Consider the following 13,057-nt stretch of genomic DNA (forward strand, 5'->3'; position numbering starts at 1 on the left):
GCATGCACATAGTTCTGTGCATGTGTGTGTGTGTGTGCATGTGTGTGTGTGTGTGTGTGTGTGCATGTGTGTGTGTGTATTCTTGTGCAATTGTTGAAACTGAGAAATACTGAAATCTGCCACCTGCAGGCCAGAGACCTGGGGAAGCTGAGGTCTTAAGGCTCTTCTCCCTTCAAGACCCAGAAACTTTGGTGTCTAAGGGCTGGAGAAGCAGTTGTTTCAGCTCAGACAGCAAATCTACCTACCCTACCTTGCTTTGACTCTCCTCCTACAGTTGCTGAAGTGAGGCCTCCCACCCACACTGGGGAGGCTGTGTAGCTGCTGTAGGCTCCCATCCACACTGGGAGGCTGTGCTTCTTATGTCTGTTCACTGATTTAAAGTTTTATGTCACCCAGAAGTAGCAGGAAGCAGTGTGTTTACCAGTTAGTTGGAAATGCCTCTGCCCAGTCAAGTTAACTTGTGAAAATATCCATCGTTGTGGGGAGATGGCTCGTTTGATAAAGTGCTTGTCACAAAAGCAAGAGAAGCTGACTTTGATCTCCAGAATTTGTGCGCAATGCTATGTAAAAAGTATGGTGGTGAACACGCTTGTAATCCCAACACTGGGGAGGCAGAAACAGGAGGAAACAGACCAGCCTGATAAGCCTACTAAATGAGCTCCAATCAATGACTGACCCTGTTTCTGAAAACAAACTGGACCTTGTCCTGGGGAACAACACTGAAGCTGACCTCTGACCTCCATGTGCACAAACATGCATGTGTACCTGCCCATACATATACACTTGTGCACACACACATGCATACACACACAAAAGAGAAGAATGTTACCCACAGAACTTTCTCGTTTTTATCACATCTGTTGTCCAGTCATTCAAATCCGTGACAATCAGCTGGCCAGGTGACAAGAGGGACTGTTCTGGTTAGGTTTTTGTAAATTATGGCCCAAGTTAGAGTCATGTGGTAAGAGGGAACTTCTACTGAGAAAATGTCTCTATCAGATAGGTACGTCTGTGGGATGTTTCCTTGATTAATGATTGACGTGGGAAGGCCCCGCCCACTGAGCAGGTTCTCCTGGGTTGCAAAGGAAAGCAGGCTGAGCAAGCCAGGAGGAACAAGCCAGTAAGCAGTGTTGTGGCATAGACTCTGCTTTAGCGCCTGCCTCCAGGTTCCTGCTTGAGTTCCTTTGAAGACTTCCCTCACAATGGATTGCGATGAGGACCATAAGCCAAGTAAGCCCTTTCCTTCCCTCAATGCTTTTGGTCATGGTGGTTTATCCCAGAGCTAGACAACAGTAGGGCAGGGGCACACAGCCAGAGAGTTTTCGGAGAGATCTCTGCTTTATGCGGAATGGTTTGCTGGTCATGTAGGCATTTCAATTTCACATGTGACTGTCACTTTTTGTCACAAGCAGAAGCAGTTTTGGATCTAACATCCTTGTGAAAGGCCAGGGCATGGTATAGACTCTGAGGTTGTAGTTCAAATCCTGGCTCTACCACTTCTTAGCTCTGTCACTTCTGAGAAGCAGGGTGACCTCTTGGAACCTTGCTGCTTTGTTCTGCAAAATGGAGATGGCTGTGGTAGCTGTCTCAGGAGGGACACGCACGCACACGTGTGTGTGTGTGTGTGTGTGTGTGTGTGTGTGTGTATTAGCAAGATGCCAGTCCAGAGGGGGCATTGGGATGCTATGACCTTCTGTCATAAAGACCTGTGGTGGCTGAGGAGAGTACCAGCTGAGCCTGGTTTTCTAGCCTCACTTCTAATAGGACCATGCATGCTTGTCATCTCTCATGCTCCTTGGTGCTTGGGTATTAGGTTCACCCCAACTTCCCCCTCTTTAAGGATGCCTTCTGTTATTGTTCCAGCTTAGAGGATGCTCTGTCTGGTCCAGCCAGACTACACTCAGATAAACAAGAGTACAAGGGTGGGGTCCAGGAACATGTTGAAATGGGACAAGACTCACCAGAAGGTGGCGCTATTGAGCCATCACTGTCAAAACACTTGTTTTTGTTTTCATTTTGTTCGATGAGACATGTGTAATTTACAAACAGTCCCTGAAGGAATAGAACTGTGACTTGTGCCTCACAGATTTTTTTTAAACAGGTGATTTTTTGGGCCACTGATAGCCCCACCGCATCATCTCAGCCTAGGGAAAAGAACGGAGGATGCTCACCTGGAGCCAGCTCCCAGCTCTCGCAGTTCTTATGGTAGGTGGTGGGTATTCACGTGGAGCTTCTGACTTTTTTTTTTTGGATAGTGTTTTACATATTGGGTTAAGATAGAACAGAGCAGCTAACACCGGGAAGCCTACACTTTTGTGAGTGAAGTTTACTCATCTCAGAATGTGGAATCCAGACACCTCCCTAGAAGTTGACAACCTAAGCTTTAGAGTGTCCTTCTTCGCTTCCATATTAACATGAAGGAAAGTGATGCACCTTTTATGGACCAGAGTTCATTTTCTCCACTTCCTTCTAGAAGTATGTCCTGTTAGCTTAGTCAACTTGACATAGCATAGTCAACCGAGAGAAAAGCCTCTACTGAGGAATTATCTAGATTGGTCTGGGCTGTGGGCATGTCTGTGAGGAATTGTCTTAATTATTAATTAACTTATGAGGGTCCAGCGCACTGTGGGCAGCACTGTCCCTAGGCAGGCTGTTTATCCTGGATTATTGAAAGGAAGCAAATTTAGTATGAGCCCAGTGAGCCAGTCAGTAGCTGCCTTTCCTCTGGTTCCTGCTTCAAGCTTCTGCTTGAACTTCCCTTAATAACGAACCTAGAAGTATAAGCCAAACAATCCCTTTCTTTCCCTAAGTCGCTTTTGGTCAGAGTGTTTCATCAAAATGATAGAAAGGAAACTAGAAAAAGGTACTTTAAAAAGAAATTATCTAAATGGAATTTCACATATATACATAATGCGTTAAGAGTACTCTTACCTGGACCTCTCTTAACTCCCTCCTACCCCTATCAACAACCCCTTTCTACAACTCCCCTTCCTTTGCTCATGTCTCCCCACTCCCATGGGATGTTAGCTTCAACTGTCAACCAACACAGCCTTGACTCAGCAGGGAGGCGTATGGGAGGATTATGAGGGATTGTCTGCAGGATTGTCTCAATTAAGTTAACTGATGTAGGAAGACCCAGCACAGTGTGCTCCTTATTTCCCTCCCTTCCTTTTTCCCTCTCTCCTCTCCACCTTCACTAGGTGTAGGGAATCCTGAGCTGTATAACAACAGAAATGGAACTGAACAGAAGTGAGCAAGCATGCGTTTATCTTTCTCCAACTCTTGGTTGGTGTCACGTGACCTGCTATGAGCTTCTGCAGAGAGAGCCCTGAGAAGACTGTTGGGAGCCAACCTTGATGTAGAGTTGGTTTTGAAAAACAGCATTGTTGACACGGTTGACTTGGAGAACCAAATTTTATAATTGATTATGCACTAAGTTGGTTGCACGTTGCGTTAAATCCCCAGGCAGACCAATGGAAGTTGCTGCCAAGATTGAAAGGATGATCAATGGCAACCATACATTTTTTTAAACATTTAAGACTTATTTACTTATTTAAAAATTGACTAGTTTTTAGGATTTATTCATTTGTACCTTCACCCACCCATACCTATATCTGTATAACGAAGGCATTTAAGTATCAGTTTTATGTCACTATTTGTTTTTAATGTAGATATTTGCATGTGACTCAAGCTTTAAAAGGTACAGTTTTGTGTAGTTTTCACTTCTACTCCTGTCCCAGGGACTCTGTTTTCTTCCAAGAATGGCAGCCACTGATCGAGGCTTTCATCTGACCTGTGGTGTTCTTTAGAAATGCTTTATGCTTTTTACCACTTCTCTGCCCTTTACCAAGATCAAGTACAGAAATGTTATATACTTGTAAATGTATATCATCCATCTGTCTATCCATGTATGCATTCATTGATAGATATATCAATACACATATCTACCAGTCCTTCCAGCCATCTATCCACCTATTTACCCACCCACCCAGCCATTCACCCACACACCCACCCACCCACTCATCCATCCACTCACCTTCACATCCATCCATCCATATTATTCATTTATTCACATTCCCCACATCCATCTATTTGTATTCTATCCATCTGTCCATCCACCCACCCAGACATCCACCCACCCAGCCATTCACCCACTCATTAACACACCCACTCATCCATCCACTCACCCACACACATCTATCCATTCTATCTTATTCATTTATTCACACTCCCCACATCCGTCCATCCATCCTATTCATACATTTACCCACTCATACTTCCTTATACCTATCTCTATTTTTCAGGACTCTTTAATCTGATTTTACAATAGAATAACTTTGTTCCTTGGGAGAGAAACTTGAAACCATGTTTTTGCAGGTTGAGACATTTAAAAAATGTGTATAGCTGTTAATATTTCAATCTGATCCAGAATATGGTTCATGTTGGATTCCAAGGAAGAGGAAGACCTGTGGAAAAGGAGCAAAGAGAGATTGAAAGTGAGACTGACCATGAGGTTCCAAAGGAAGGAAAGGTGGAGTTGAGTATCCTTGGATCTGTATCCTTCCCTTCCCACATTAAAAGTTGGATATTGAAGCTCTTTAAATACCTGGAGTCTCAGCTTTCTTGTGTAAAGTGAAGATGACTGCATCTTCCTTTGAGAGTTAAAGGCTAGCATGCAGAAAGCGATCCTATCACGACTACATTAACCTTATTAAGTATGTACGATCCTCTGTTGTATTTGCAAGTAACTGAAATCTTTAGGTTAATGTCAAGATACAGTGACACAGAGCCAGGGGCTTGAAGACAAACATGTGTGAGCCTTGGCAGGAACTTGGAGAATGGAGTATAAGGATAGCAGGGGAAATCCTTCACCTGGAAAGTGGAGGCTTAAACCTTAGGGGACCAGTAGCCTGTCAGGCTCTTGTCTCTGACCGCATCCCCATAGCATCCTGGAAGAAATCTTCCATCCCACTGCCTCTGGGCAGGCTATTTACATCTCTGGCTAGATTATAGTCTCCAGGTTTGTGGCTTTGCCCTCGACTTACTGATCTCCGTTGAATCTTTCTAAAATGCTTGCTTAAAGCTCCCCGCTGCAGCACACATTGGTCTTAATGGTGTTTAAAAAAAACGAGGATACCATTGGGCATTTTGGCTAATTGAGTCCTAGGTGCTTCTTATATCTAGTGTCTCTGGGACTTTCTAGAGCTTCCCCACACTCCCCACACCCGCACACCCCCATAGCTGCTTATTTCTATTCATTCTCCTGACCCTCTAGGTCTCTCTCCTGTTTCTTCCCATATCGGATCCTGTTCCCTATTCCACTCCCCCTCTCTTTTCCCACCCAGGTCCCTCCCTCTCTCTGCCTCCCATGATTATTTTCTTCCCCCTTCTAAGTAAGATTGAAACATCCTCACTTGGGCCTTCCTTCTTGTTAAACTTCATATGGTCTGTGAGTTGTATCATGGGCATTCTGTACTTTTTGGCTAACATCCACTTATCTGTGAGTACATACCATGTATGTCCTTTGAGACTATCTCCAGTAGATAGACAGGGTCCCTGGAGGGATGGGGTCACCCACCTACCTTCAAAATTTTTGACCCAGAATTGTTCCTGCCTGAAAGAGATGCAGGGACAAAAATGGATCAGAGATCGAAAGAAAGGCCATTCAGAGACTGGCCCAACTTAGGATCCAACCCATGTGCAGATATTACTGATGTCATGCTGTGCTTGCAGACAGGAGCCTATCATGACTGTCCTCTGTCCATTGGACTGAGGTTAGGGATCCCCATGGAAGAGTTGGGGGAAGAATTGAAGGAGCTGAATGGTATGGTAACGCTGTAGGAAAAAAAAAACAGTATTAACCACCGCAGACCCCTCAGAGCTCCCAGAGGCTAATCCACCAACCAAACAGCATACATGGGCTGGTTCTTGGCTCCCAGCACATACGTAGCATAGGACTGCCTTGTCTGGTCTCAGTGGGAAAGGATGTGCCTAATCTTGTAGAAACTTGGTGCCCTAGGGAAGGGGAATGCTAGTGGGGGTGAGGTGAGAGTCAGGGGGTTGAGGACCACCCTCTCAAAGGCAAAGGGGAGGGAGAATGGGGTGAAGAATTCGTGGAGGGGGGACTAGGAAGGGAAGCGTTTGGAATGTAAATAAATAAGATAATTTGATAAAAAAATTAGAACATGAGGAGACTAAGTTGCTTGGGTGGGGCTGGATCTGGAGGGGCTGAGGGATGGGTGACTATGATCAAAATACAGTATATGAAATTATCAGATAATTAATAAGTATTATTCTTTTTAAAGATCAAGCTGTTTATTTTCTTTTTTTTATTGGATACACTTCTTTATATACATTTCAAATGATATTCCCTTTCCTGGTTTCCTGTCCATAAACCCCTCTATGCCCTCCCCCTCCCCCATAAGGGTGTTTCCCTCCATCCATTCTCCTTACCACCCCCTCCCACATTCCCCTGCACTGGGGGTCCAACCTTGTCAGGACCAAGGTCTTCTCCTTCCACTGGTGCCCAACAAGGCCATCCTCTGCCACATATGCAGTTGGAGCATGGGTCAGTCCATATGTAGTCTTTGGTAGTGGTTTAGTACCTGGGAGCTCTAGTTGGTTGTCCTTATGGGGTTGCAAGCCCCTTCAGCTCTTTTGATCCTTTCTCTAATTCCTCCAATGGGGATCCCCTTCTCAGTTCAGTAGTTTGCTGCTAGCGTTCGCCTCTGTATTTGACATGCTCTGACTGTGTCTCTCAGGAGAGATCTATATCCGGTTCCTGTCAGTATGTACTTCTTAGCTTCATCAATCTTATCTAGTTTTGGTGGCTGTATATATATGGGCCACATGTGGAGCAGGCTCTGAATGGCCATTCTTTTAGTCTCTGCTCTAAACTTTGCCCCCATATCTCCTCCTATGGATATTTTTGTTCCCTCTTTTAAGGAGGAATGAAGCATCTACATTTTGGTCATCCTTCTTCTTGAGCTTCATGTGGTCTATGGATTGCATCTTGGTTAATTTGAGCTTTTGGGCTAATATCCACTTATCAATGAGTGCATACCGTGTGTGTGTGTGTGTGTGTGTGTGTGTGTGTGCGTGCGTGCGTGTGTGCGTGCGTGCGTGCGTGTGTGTGTGTGTGTGTGTGTGTGTGTGTTTTGTGATTGGGTTACCTCACCCAGGATAATATTTTCAATTCCATCCATTTGCCTAACAATTTCACAAAGTCGTTTTTAATAGCTGAGTAGTACTCCATTGTGTAAGTGTACCACATTTTCTGTATCCATTCCTTTGTTGAGGGACATCTGGATTTTTTTCAACTTCTGGCTATTATAAATAAGGCTGCTATGGATGTAGTGGAGCATGTGACTTTGTTGTAAGTTGGAGCATCTTTTGGGTATATGCTCAAGAGAGGTATAGCTGGGTCCTCAGGTAGTGCAATGCCCAATTTTCTGAGGAACCTTCAGACTGATTTCCAGAATGGTTGTACTAGTTTGCAATCCCACCAACAATGGAGGAGTGTTCCTCTTTCTCCACATCCTCACCAGCATCTGCTGTCACCTGAGTTTTTTTGATCTTAGTCATTCTGACTGGTGTGAGGTGGAATCTCAGGGTTGTTTTGATTTGCATTTCCCTTATGACTAAAGATGTTGAATATTTCTTTAGGTACTTTTTGGCCATTCAGCATTCCTCAGCTGAGAATGTTTCGTTTAGCTCTGTACCTCATTTTTTAATAGGGTGATTTGGCTCTCTGGAGTCTAATTTCTGGTGTTCTTTGTATATTTTGGATATTAGCTCTCTATTGGATGTAGGATTGGTAATGATCTTTTCCCAATCTGTTGGTTGCCATTTTGTCCTAATGACAGTGTTCTTTGCCTTACAGAAGCTTTACAGTTTTATGAGATCCCATTTGTCGATTCTTGATCTTAGAGCATAAGCCATTGGTGTTTTGTTCAGGAAAATTTCCCCAGTGCCAGATTGATTTGCATTCTTCTACATGCTGACCTCCAGTTGAACCAGCACCATTTGCTGAAAATGCTATCTTTTTTCCATTGGATGGTTTTGGCTCCTTTGTCAAAGATCAAGTGACCATAGGTGTGTGGGTTCATTTCTGGGTCTTCAATTCTATTCCACTGGTCTATTTCTGTCTCTGTACCAACACCATACAGTTTCTTTTTTATTTTTTTATTTTTTTTCTTTTTTTCGGAGCTGGGGATCGAACCCAGGGCCTTGCGCTTCCTAGAAAAGTGCTCTACCACTGAGCTAAATCCCCAACCCCACAGTTTCTTTTTTAAATCACTATTGCTCTGTAATACTGCTTGAAGTCAGGGATGGTGATTCCCCCAGAAGTTCTTTTATTGTTGAGTATAGTTTTCGCTATCCTGTTTTTTTTTTTTGTTATTCCAAATGGATTTGCAGATTGCTCTTTCTATCTCTATGAACAATTGAGTAGGAATTTTGATGGGGATTGCATTGAATCTGTAGATTGCTTTTGGCAAAATGGCCATTTTTACTATATTAATCCTACCAATCCATGAGCATGGGAGGTCTTTCCATCTTCTGAGGTCTTCTTCAATTTCTTTCTTCAGAGACTTGAAGTTCTTGTCATAAAGATCTTTCACTTGCTTGGTTAAAGTCATACTGAGGTATTTTATATTATTTGGGACTATTGTGAAGGGTGTCATTTCCCTAATTTCTTTCTCAGCCTGTTTATCCTTTGAGTAGAGAAGGTTACTGATTTGTTTGAGTTAATTTTATACCCTGACACTTTGCTGAAGTTATTTATCAGGTTAAGAAGTTCTCTGGTGGAACTTTTGGGATTACTTAAGTACATTATCATATAATCTGCAAATAGTGATATTTTGACTTCTTCCTTTCCAATCTGTATCCCTTTGATCTTTTTTGTTGTCTGATTGCTCTGGCTAGTACTTCAAGAACTATGTTGAATAAGTAGGGAGAGAGTGGGCAGCCTTGTCTAGTCTCTGATTTTAGTGGGATTGCTTCATGTTTCTCTCCATTTTTTAAAGAAAAGTTTTCTACTGCCTTAGTTAAGTTCCTTAGTGTTCACACTGTAGCTCTTCCTAATGTCTCCATCCCAATTTTGCTCACCTTTTTTGCATGCCTCTAACTCTGTGATTTAGATGCCATGGGAAGCAGAGCCTCCTCCCTGGAAGCTTCTTCCTTTGTTTTTTTGTCCAACAACTACTCACTTTTCTTTCCGCATGCAGGTCAGACCCTCTTCTGCAAGTTATCCAAGCCACGCCCCCCCCCCCCCCCCCCCCCCCCCGGGAAGGAGCAGATATAGGGTCTCTGTTGTCCAGGGTAATGCCTGACACCCAGTGGACAATTCTGTAAATCTCTTTCCAGAAGCTGCTCACTGAGGACAGGAAGGGCCAGAGAGTGAGAACGATGGGTCTCACTGACCTCTGAGATCAGCTAGTGACAGTTTCTTTGCAGCTGTCATTATTATATTAAACTCAGGGTGGGAGGCTGACAGGAAGTCTCAGCAAACATGGAGACACCCACTTTCTTTGTCATGGTTTTCTTGTCTCTAGTTTATATGAAAGATCCAGCATATTTTACCCAAAGAAAATCTTTGCCAACTGATTACATCTGATTAGTGACTGAGTTTAGAATACAAACAAGCTCAAAAACTAAATAATCCCTCTCAAAAAACAAAAACCCCTCAAGACATCAAACAACCAAACCAAACTAAACAGAAACACCACCCCCGAAAAAAAAAACCAAGAAGAAAATAACCCAATCATGAAATGGGCAAATGAAACAAACAGCTCTCAAGAGATGAGGTTCAAAAGCAGTCAGTAAATAAGTGTAACACATTTAACAACCTTAGCCCTAAGGAAAATAAATCATATCACAAGAACACTTGCTTTACTATGTTCGCAGTAGCTTTATTTATAATAGCCAGAAATGGGAAACTACTCAGATTCCCCTCAAGTGAAGAGCGGTTAAAAAAATGTGTCACATCTACACAATGGAATACTATTCAGCCATGAAAAGCAAAGACATCATGAATTTTTCAGGCAAATGAATGGATCTTGAGAATATCATCCTGGGTGAGTTAACCAGACCCAAAAGAACATGCACACTATGTATTCACTTATAAGTGGATATTAGCCATAAAATGTAGGGTGCCCATGCTACACTCCACAGACCCAAGGGGGCTGGACAGGAAAGAGGGCACAAGCAAGGATGCTTGAGTCTCATCCGGAAGGGGAAATGAAATGATTGTCTAAGGCAGAAGGAGGGAGGAACTGGGTAGGAGAGGGGATGGGGAGGTGATTGGGGGTGTTGGGGTCAGGCGTAGGGAGGGGCAGGGGGAGATGGCCCCATGGCCAGGAGAATGAATGGAAATCTGCAACTGATGGGGGTGGTGGGGAGGTAGGGGTGATCTTCAGGAAAAGACTGGATCTGGGATAGGGGAGGTGCCCAAGAATCAATGGAGGTGTCCTTAGCTATTACTATTGGTGATACGGAGCCTGAGGAGGCAGCCCCCTGTGGCCAGGCAGGAACTCCAATGGAGCAATAGGGACCCACAAAACTTTCAAACCAAAAACTTATCCTGTCTACAAAATATGCAGGGTCTGGGGATGTAGCAGAGACTGAGGAAACAGCCAACCAATAACCAGCCCGACGTGAGACAAGCACCAATACCTAACACTATTAATGATAATTCTGTTACGCTTGCAGATAATCTAGCATGGTTGCCCTCTGAAAAGCTCCATCCAGCAGCTGACTCAAACAGATGCAGACACCAACAGCCAAACAATGGATGGAGCTTAGGAACTCTTATGGAAGAATAGGAGGAAGGATTGCAGCCCTGAAGGGGATAGGAACTTCATAGGAAGACCAGCAGAGTCAACTAACCTGGACCCTTGGGACTCTCAGAGACTGAACCACCAATCACAAAACATACATGGGTTGGACCTAGGTCTAACCTCATATATGTAGCAGATGTGCAGCTTGGTCTTCATGTGGGTCCTGAACAACTGGAATGGGGGCTATCCCAAAAACTGTTGCCTATACATGGGATGTTCTTCTAGCTGGGCTGCCTTGTGTGGCCTCATTGGGAGAGGAAACATTTAGCCTCTCAGAGACTTGAAGTGCCAGGGTGGGTGGATACTGGTGGGGGGTGGGCACTGGCTTAGAGGAGAAGGGGATGGAGATAGTGGAAGGATTGTGGGAGGGGGTGACTGGGAGAGGGGCAGTGAGCAGGGTGAAAGTGAATATGTAAAAACATAAAAAATGAAAAATAATATGGTTCATCTATACAATGGAATATTATTCAGCTATTAAAAACAAAGGCATCATGAAAATTGCAGGTAAATGGATGAAACTAGAAAATATCATCCCGAGTTAGCTAATACAGACCCCAAAGGACTTGCATGGTATGTACTCACTTATAAGTGGATATTAGCCATAAAGTACAGGATGCCCATGCTATAATCCACAGACCCAAAGAAGCTGAGTAACAAGAAGGACCCAAGGGAGGATGCTTGAACCTCAGAAAGGGAAATAAAATAGTCATAGGAAGCAGATGGAGGGGAGGAGCTGTGTGGGAGAGGGGCTGGGGAGTGGAAGGGTGTGGGGGAGGATCAGGTGTGGGGACAGCCGGGGAGAGTGAACAGAAATCAGGGGAGGGAACAACTCTAGGATATGTCAAAGACCTGGGACAGAGGAGGCTCCAGGGAGTCTATGGGGGTGACTCCAGCTGCAATTCCCAGCAGTGGAGGATATGGAACCTGCTGTGACCACCTTCTGTAGTCAGGCAGGACTCCCAGTGGAGGAATAAGGACATCAACCCACCCACCACAAAACCTTTCATCCTTTTTTTTTTTTTTTTTTTTTTTTTTTGGCCTACAGACTTTCAGGGACAAAGATAGAGCAGACAGAGGGAATGGCCAACCAGTGAACCAGTGACTGGCCCAACTGGAGCCCATCCCATGGGTAAGCACCGATCCCTGACACTATTAATGATACTGTTATGCTTGCAGACAGGAGCCTAGCATAAGTGTCCTCTGAGAGGCTCCACTCAGCAGCTGACTCAAACAGATGCAGAGACCCACAGCTGAGCATTAGATGGAGCTCGGGGGGGGACTTGTGGAAGAGTTGGGGGAAGGATTGAGGGCTCTGGAGAGGATAGGGATTCTACAGGAAGACCAACAAAGTCAACTAACCAGGACCCTCGGAGGCTCCCAGAGACTGAACCACCAACCAAAGAACCTTTGCCCTCTGCACCCCCCCCCCAAATAGGGGACGGGAAGGGAGGGAGGAGCTGTATGAGGGGAGGACTGGGGGGAGGAGGTGCGATTGGGATATGAAGTGAGTAAATATCAAAAAAAAAAAAAAAAAAAAGAAATTCCATCTCACCCTGGTGAGAGCGGCTGCCCTGCAGTGCATGAGCACCAGGCTTGCTTGTAGGTGGAGCTTCCAGACAGATTGGTTTTGAACAGAAACATGCGTGGCTTTGCCCTCTTCTCTGAACCTGGTGTTTGGGTTTGGACTACTAAAATGTTTATTACAGAGTAAACAAGTTTGCTGAACTGTAACCAATATAGAGTTTGCCGTTTGTCTGTTTTCTTTTCTTTTTTTTTTTTTTTTTTTCCGGAGCTGGGGACCGAACCCAGGGCCTTGCGCTTCCTAGGCAAGCGCTCTACCACTGAGCTAAATCCCCAATCCCTGTCTGTTTTCTTAAAGGGAGAAAATTTAATTTTGCTCACAATTACAAAGAGTTCAGTCCATGGCCACTTGGCCTCCATGCTTGGGTGGAACATCCTGGCAGCAGAAGCCTGCGGTGGAGGTGGGTCCATTTCCTGCTGGGAGGAAGCAGACTCTGGGGAGATAGGTAGATAGGTAGATAGATAGGTAGATAGGTAGATAGATAGGTAGATAGATAGATGAGACAGAGACACAGAGAGAGATGGGGGAGAGAGAGGGAGGAAGAGAGAGAGAGAGAGAGAGAGAGAGAGAGAGAGAGAGAGAGAGAGAGAGAGAAGGTGGAGGGGAGGAGAGGGAAGAGAAAGTTCAGACAACCTGG

At 44.5% G+C, this 13,057-nt stretch overlaps 1 long non-coding RNA gene across 1 annotated transcript; it reads left to right on the forward strand.

The window, feature by feature from the left end:
- Positions 1-999: 999 nt before the first annotated feature.
- Positions 1,000-4,603, forward strand: LOC147996943 (uncharacterized). Its single transcript, XR_015652405.1, has 3 exons — positions 1,000-1,230; positions 2,102-2,205; positions 3,201-4,603. It is a non-coding gene; the product is annotated as an uncharacterized LOC147996943 (long non-coding RNA).
- The last annotated feature ends 8,454 nt before the right edge of the window (positions 4,604-13,057 follow it).

Source organism: Rattus norvegicus, chromosome 1 (assembly GCF_021556685.1).
Source record: "Rattus norvegicus strain SHRSP/BbbUtx chromosome 1, alternate assembly SHRSP_T2T, whole genome shotgun sequence".
Classification (NCBI taxonomy): Eukaryota; Metazoa; Chordata; class Mammalia; order Rodentia; family Muridae; genus Rattus; species Rattus norvegicus.